This window comes from Globicephala melas, chromosome 4 (assembly GCF_963455315.2).
Source record: "Globicephala melas chromosome 4, mGloMel1.2, whole genome shotgun sequence".
NCBI classification, from domain to species: domain Eukaryota; kingdom Metazoa; phylum Chordata; class Mammalia; order Artiodactyla; family Delphinidae; genus Globicephala; species Globicephala melas.
In genome coordinates, this window is record NC_083317.1 from 125,124,037 (window position 1) to 125,132,397 (window position 8,361).

The following is an 8,361-nucleotide window of genomic DNA, read 5'->3' on the forward strand; positions in this document are numbered from 1 at the left end:
ATAAATAATGCTAAGATTTCAGATAAATGTACCTCCCTTTAGATCATGATTCTTAGCATTATTCGCCCCCCCTCCTGTCTCGCTTCAGTCATCATGGCAACAATATCCTTCTGGTCAATTTTTTATGCTTTATACTTCTATTTTAATGGCCATACTTTTCTTTATTTCCTTGTAACATTATTTAAGGCAAGCAATAATCATTTTCCATTTATAGGGGTGACATAGGTTCCTTCTTAAATTAATTTCCATACGAAGTGAGTTAGTTAAAAGAAAATATTATGTAAATGAAAAGCCCAGGTGGAATATTACATGGCTGGTAGAAAGAATGAACTACTAATCTACATATCAACAGAGAGAGAGAAGCTGAAATGAAAAGAATGTTGTAGACTCAATATGCATTTTGTGGCATCGTTTACAGAAAACTTAAAACATACCCCAAAGAGGACTACTGATATTTTTCATGACTACATGTATAGAACTGTAAAGATATGCAAAACTGACTAACAGGTTGGTGTCTCCTGTGGAAGGTAAAGGGGAAAGAGAGGAAGGAGTACGGCCAAGATTGATGATCAAAGGGGATATAAAGTATTAAGAGTTTTAAATCCTTTTTTTTTAAGGAGAGACAAAGTGACTTGAAGGAAATATAACATGATGCTAAAATTCTGGATGGAAGCGACACGACGTTTACCAAATATTCTTGCCTTTTCCTTTATTTTATAAATCTCTCAACATAAATAACACAGAGGGTATGAAGATGTGCAAAAAATCACCCAGAAGGGATAGCTGGAGGTGGCAACACCAAGCTAGGCCAGTTGCCAAGTTCCAAGGATGCGAAAATGACAGTCGAGTCCTGGCTCTCACAGTGTCATACTCGAGTGGTAGGTGCAGAAAAGAAACCGTCCCAAATCTGTGACAGATGTGAGGCAGGAAAGGCCTTCTGGAGGAGGCGACACCAGAGCTGTCGTTAAGAATCGGGGCTGGGATCCATTGGCCGATGAACAGAAAAATAAAAGGTGATACATCCACACGATGGAATGTTACTTGGCAGTAAAAAGGATTGAAGTACTGAGACATCCCTCAGCACAGATGCACCTGAATGACGCTGGGCTTAAATGAAAGAAACCAGACACAAAAGGCCACAGATTGTACGATTCCATTTTTACGAAACGGCCAGAATAGGCAAGTCCATAAAGAAAGAAAGTAGGTTAGCGACTGCAGAGGGCTGGGGGAAAGGGAGGCTGGGGAAGTAACAGGGAGGCTGCTCACGGGTACGGGGTTTCTTTTTGGTTTCAAATGCATAACGAATCAAATGAACTGAACAGTGTATTGACTGCTAACATGCATGGGGTTTTGTCGATGAAAATGTTCTACGATTGATTGTGGTGATGGTTGCACAAGTCGGCGAATATACTAAAAATCACTTTATAACACTCTTTAAATGGGTGAATTCTGTGACTTGTGAATTCTATTTCAATAAAGACGTTTAGGGCTCCCCTGGTGGCGCAGTGGTTGAGAGTCCACCTGCTGATGCAGGGGACGCGGGTTCGTGCCCCGGTCCGGGAAGATCCCACATGCCGGCCCGTGAGCCATCATGGCCCGTGAGCCATGGCCGCTGAGCCTGAGCGTCCGGAGCCTGTGCTCCACAGTGGGAGAGGCCACAGCAGTGAGAGGCCCACGTACCGCAAAAAAAAAATAATAATAATAAATAAATAAAATAAGGCTTTTATATTCAAGTAAAATAAAGACTCAGGACTAGGGTGTGATGGAGCTGGAGGGATCGTGAATGAAAACAGCTCAGCCCATCTCCCTACTTCAGCAAAGCTTTCTCTCTCCCGCTCTGCACAATCTATGCTTGGGATGCTGAGACACAGTAAAGACCCAGGCAGACAGGACCTGTGCCGCCGTGCAGGTTCTTGCCTGGTGAGCAGAGAGAAGCAATCACTCTGATGGTCTAAAGTGACACAGAAATGCCTTAAAAACGTTGTAGGAAATCGTCAGATCTGGAAGGTGGGGAAATACCGTTCAGACAGAGGGAATGACGTGTACAAAAGTGTGGAAGCAAGAGAGACTGAGGCTTTGCAAGGAGTTTGGGCAGGATGTAAGCACTGAAAGGAGATGGCTGTGAAGAGACAGGCCGGGGGTGGAAGAGCCTTGGACACACACGTGATGAAACCTCCGACAAGACCCGGCTTCCCATCTTTCCTCCTGCACCACCTACCCCTCCCCACAGTGTGTGAAAGGAAAACTCCATTTCCTCTGGGACAGTCCTCTACAAAGATCTTGTCTAAGCTGGTGCTGCATTCTTTTGTTGGCTCCCAGACAAGAGACCGTAGCCTGCCTAGAATCTGCTTCTGCTGACCCCTCTGGTTTCTGGAAAATGAACTCTGTGTACATGAACCAGATGGTCCCTTGTGCAGCGTAGATGGCCGTCTCAGCCAGGAGCTAGCTCTACGTGGCCAAGTCACCCTCACAGACAGCACTTACACGGCCTTGGGAGGAGACTGTAAATAAACTTGCTTTGAGTCGGTTAATTAAAGTCACGACCACATCTTGTCTATCTCAAGATGATAAAAAATGAGCTATTACGTCTCCCCACTGCTCTCTGGATTTAACGTGGTAAATATCAGGAGTAATATATCGTATGGAGAGCTCACCGAGGCACAGGAGAAAGGTATCTCCCATCTTTATTACATTGCCTCTTCTCCACGAGGGCCGCCTGATTTGGAGGGGGCTTAGTTCCTTCATTTATCACTGCTACTGGCAACAGGAGCTGGATGTCAAAGCCCCATTTTCTTCCCTCATCCCCCCGTCATGCTAGATATGACTGATTCATGGCTGGGCCGGCCCAACAGCCGGATCCCACACACGCCACCTTGTAATCGTGAAAAATACTCTCTCCCCTTCAACGGGACTGTCACCCTCACTGCCTTATCCACAGGCAAGACTTTATTCTTTTCCTCTTGCCACTGGGTTCAAATGAAAAGAGAAGTAAAACCACATTTCTAAAGAAGCGGTCCATTTTCTTTAATCTCTTCAAATTGCTTGTCCACTCGAACTCTCTTTTTGCCAATGGGAAGACACACCGGTGCTGAATAAAACATTCAGACCCCTGGCAGCATCTGGATAAGGTCGGGTCAGGCTGCTCAGGGAGGAATACTAACACTCGCAAGTAAGGCAACATTAGTCACTGGCCTTCCTCTTTCCACGTCCCGGGCACAGAAACAGCATGTGAGAATGATACCAGCGGTGGAAATCTCCTGTGTATAACGCACCTTGTAACGGTTCTGTTGAAAAAGTTGACTCTATTTAACGTATGCAAGGCACGGTCTGGCAACTTGAAAAGGTTCAGGAGGTTCCTTTCTTTGCACATTGGCACCCAAGGGTGTCGACTAAAACTTACAATGTGTTTCTATAATAAATGACACAGAGAAGTTAGGATGCACGCAGATTGAGGACTGCAGTCAGCTTCAGGGCCAGGACTGCCTCAGCTGTGCGCAGGAGGGCAATGCCTAAGAAAGACACCAAAGGGGATGAGGAAACGAAGGCGCAGCTACGGAAAACAGCTGATGTGCAAGGCACAGGAGAAACTGACCAGGTGAGCTCAAAACCTGGTAGCTTTAGCAGCTTAGTAAGCAATGGTATGAAGTGTACAAGCTCACCTACAATGCCTGGCTTACAGGAAGCAAACCATGAATTTTTTTGTACAAAGAGATATTGAATGCTGGAGCTTTGATTTCTTAAAACCGCTTAAAGTAAAAGAAGGAAAGTTCCAATTTATCTAACTCAAAATAATTTAGGCAGAGTTTGACATTTTTGACACTTAGAAGTTGTTACTGTTGTCTTTTAATCTAATTCATATTGTTTATCTGTTCCTACTTATTTAATAAATTACTTTAGGGCTTCCCTGGTGGCGCAGTGGTTGAGAGTCTGCCTGCTAATGCAGGGGACACGGGTTCGAACCCTGGTCTGGGAGGATCCCACATGCCGCGGAGCAACTAAGCCCGTGAGCCACAACTACTGAGCCTGCGCATCTGGAGCCTGTGCTCCGCAACAAGAGAGGCCGCAATAGTGAGAGGCACGCGCAGCGCGATGAAGAGTGGCCCCCGCTTGCCACAACTAGAGAAAGCCCTCGCACAGAAACGAAATCGCAGCACAGCAAAAATAAATTAATTAATAAACTCCTACCGCCAATGTCTTCTTTAAAAAACAATAAAATAAAATAAATTACTTTATAAAATACATATGCATTTATTAATACTTATATATATATATATATACACACACACATATAATTTACACATATCAAATGGAATTCTCCCCCAGAACTTAGAATCCCAGTCCTCAAGTTGTTTTCAGCCCCACAAATAACCTGGTGGCAGGGGAGAGATATAGGGCATTGTTGCGGAGAAAGAAATCAATAGTGTTTTTAACACAGGCTCTAAATCTGAATTAGCTACAGGAATATCATGCATGGTTATAAACAAAAAAACTCTAATTTACTTACAAATAGTTCCACATGTTTTTCATATTGTCAGTACTGATAACACAAGTATTAACGTGCAAACGATGGACATACAAACTAGAAAGATCCATGTGACTAGGAATGAAGAATTTGACCAAAAACCTAACAGTGAACAGTGGTGGAAGCAGGAGAGGAAAGCAAGTTGGCAAAATGCACCCAAAAGCCTTAAAAGGTCTCTACCCCTTGGCCTCAAAATTCCACATTCTAAGAGTTCATCTTAAGGGCATCATCAGAAATACACACGAAAGATTTATATTCAAATATGCTCACTGCAGACACATTTACAAAGAGAACAAATGGAATCAAAGTATTCAGGAAAAGGAAATGGATTAAATAAATTATAGTGGATGCAAGGGACAGACTTGCATCTATTACACAATGAATGAATGAATGACGTTCCAAATCAACACTTGCCCAGAAACCCTTAAGAGAAGAAAAGAAGTATGAACTGGCCTCACCAGATATCTAGGGATAAGTGGCTCAGATTGTCAGGATCAATGAAGTAAAGACAAACTCACTGGAACAGATCAGTTTGAACTCATAATGTGTTTTCTCTAAAAACAGATTAACCCACGTGAAATTGCCAATATCGGATCACTTTAACCAATAACATGACAATTTCATATAGCTTAACCGAATACATTTTCCCAAGCTCTAGCTAATGAGAAGACTAGAAACAATGAAAAACCCAGCAGCAATGGCACCCCTACTACCTAAAACACATTTTTCAGTAAAAAGGAACAAAGACCCCTTAGAGAAATGGCTAATTCTAGGTCTGGGGCAGGAGATGAACAAGCGGAGCCATGTGCAGCCTGTGTACGTTTCTGCCACGACAGGAAGCACGGATGTCATCAAAGACTACGGAATTGTGTCTCAGAGAACCCAGGCGCCGGCCTAAAGAGGCTTCCACTGACCACAGATGGGTCAATGTGAATATTGATAATAATGTTAACTGAAACATTATTATCTGAATAATTACTGAAAAGCACATCAAATGTGCTTCAATCCATGTTTTCACAGAACACAACACACATTAGTTACCTTCAAGTAAGGAAGATTAAGGAACCAACTGCTTAGTTTGAAATCTGCCAAACAGTTAATAAAGGGAAGTTTATCTTAATAAAAGTCTTTCAGCTAATAAGGGCAGAAGGAATGATAAACTTGGAATATCACTATTCCACAGGCCCCAGTGAAATAATTACTTAGGCAATAATCATTAATGACTACCAATGCCACAAAAGTAAGGACAATCAGATATTACATACCATCTGATGGAAATATGCTACACCACATGAAGTCATCTTGCCAAAACTTCAAACCAGAACCTAGCAAAGTTCTAGAGCTAACTATCAATTTACCGGAAATACAGAGGAGAGAGGAACATGTTATAAAGATACCACAGGGACATAATTTCAGACCGTGGGAAAATCTACAGAAAAAGTTAACATATAAACTGCAAGAAAAAAAGTGCATGTGCGCGCGTGCACACGCAGGGAGACTTTTAAATTAAAACACACTTCTGAGACATATCAGCCAATTGCAGTTTATGGATTTAATTGGACCTTATTCAAACAAACCGTAAAAATCTTTTATAAGCCAATTGGGGAAATTTGAACAGTGACTGAATATTTCATGATGATAAGAAATTACTATTAATTTTTAGGTGAGATAATGACACTGTGGGTATGTATTTAATGATAAGTCCTTATCTTTTAGAGATCCAGGCTCATGTATTGATAAAAGACATGATGGTTAAGAGGTCCTTCAAAATACCTCCATGGCAGATGAATCAAAAGTGTTGAAACTTGGGCTTCCCTGGTGGCGTAGTGGTTGAGAGTCCGCCTGCCGATGCAGGGGACGCGGGTTCATGCCCTGGTCCGGGAAGATCCCACATGCCGCGGAGCGGCTGGGCCCGTGAGCCATGGCCGCTGAGCCTGCGCGTCTGGAGCCTGTGCTCCGCAACGGGAGAGGCCACAACAGTGAGAGGCCTGCGTACCGAAGTGTTGAACCTGGGAAACTGTACATGAAGGTTTATAACAGTGGTGTGTTTCTTGTCATATCTGTTTGAAATTTTCCAGCCTCAAAAAGTTCTTTAAAAGGTTGAAAATAATCATTAAGATTGTTAAAATGTGTCAATGTATTTGTTTTCAGAAAAGGGATGTTACAAAATTGCATGTACTGTATGATTCCAAATTGGTATATAAATATATACATATAACACAAGAGAAGAGACTAAAATTATACACTCCAAAATGCAAACTGTAATTATCTTAGGGTGCAGGGATTATGTAAGACTTTTATTTCCTTTATATTTTTATTTTCTGTAATTTGTACTTCTTTATAGTTATCACACACATTTTAATCTAAAAAGTATTACCATTCTTTACCTCTAACAGTGTACATAATGTTCAAGAATTTGATTAAATATACTCCCATCTATAAATAAATATGATCTAAAATGTAGGTCAAAATTAACGACAAAATGCTAAATGTTGGAAACATTCTGATGAGTGACAGAATGTCTTGCATTTTATCTGATGCTCAACCTCCTATAAAAACAGATCTAGCATCCTCACTGAAGGGACAAGAATAATGGGAATGGGCAGAGCATTCGATGCGATGCTGTGATGTGGACATTAATACTATGTCCACTTCATGCACAAAGGGGAAGGAAAGTAGACTCTGAAAGTGAAAATCCAAACATTTCCAAATGTCTTAGTTGTGCCCAGATTTGGGCATTTTTTAAAATTAATTTTTATTGGAGTATAGTGATTTACGATGTTATGTTAGTTTCTGCCATACAGCAAAGTGAATCAGTTATACATATACATATATCCACTCTTTTTTAGATTCTTTTCCCATATAGGTCATTACAGAGTATTGAGTAGAGTTCCCCGTGCTATACAGTAGGTTGGACTTTTTACCTACATATCTGTATTATGATATGTACCCCAGGATATCATTAATTCCCACTTACTTCAAACAGGTGTATCAACAAGGAAAGGTACAGGTGTACAATGCCATCTGAATCTTCAGGGCAAACACTTGACAACGTCATGGGATTCTTCTAGACTGGAGCCAAGCTGTCTCAGAGCTGGTTCTAATTAAAAGCAGCATAAATCACTCTATGGATTTTGGGCTGGGCTGGAAATGTTTTAGATCAAGCATACCTCAGAGACACTGCGGGTTCGGTTCCAGACCACTGCAATAAAGCGAATATGTCCATAAAGCGAATCATGTGAATGCTTTGGTTCCCCAGTGCCCATGAAAGTTATATTTACACTATACTGAAGTATTAAGTGTGTCTAAAAAAAACAATGCACATGCCTTGATTAAAACTACTTTACTGCTAAAAAATGCTAACCATCATCTGAGCCTTCAGCAAGTCGCAGTAGTAACATCCAAGATCACTGATCACAGATTACCATACAAGTATAATAACAATGAAAAAGTTTGAAATATTGTGAGAATTACCAAAAGGCGACACAGAGACATGAAGTGAGCTAATGTTGTTGGAAAAATGGTGCCGATAGACTTGCTCGACACAGAATTGCCACAAACCTTCAATTTGTTTTTTTAAAAAAAAAAAGGAGCAGTACCCGAGAAGTGCAATAAAGTGAAATGCAATAAAAAGAGGTGTGCCTGTAATGGAATGGAGGAATGGAAACCGTTCTGAAAAGTGAAACAAAACACCAGTGGAATGTATGTGCTTGCCAGGGCTTCAGAAGACAAATGTTCAGCCACTCATTCACCAGATACTATCCAGCATCTAGTTGGTGTCAAATCCCAGGCCAGGCAGTGGGAAAGAAAACAGGCAGATGAAGCGGTCCCCAGCTTTG

At 41.5% G+C, this 8,361-nt stretch overlaps 1 protein-coding gene and 1 pseudogene across 2 annotated transcripts in view; one reads left to right on the forward strand and one right to left on the reverse strand.

Moving 5' to 3' along the window:
* Positions 1 to 8,361, reverse strand: part of CLSTN2 (calsyntenin 2) — a 650,414-nt gene that overhangs the window by 544,271 nt on the left and 97,782 nt on the right. The gene's annotated exons all lie outside the window — the stretch shown is intronic.
* Positions 1 to 8,361, forward strand: part of LOC115862110 (condensin complex subunit 3 pseudogene) — a 145,219-nt pseudogene that overhangs the window by 114,271 nt on the left and 22,587 nt on the right.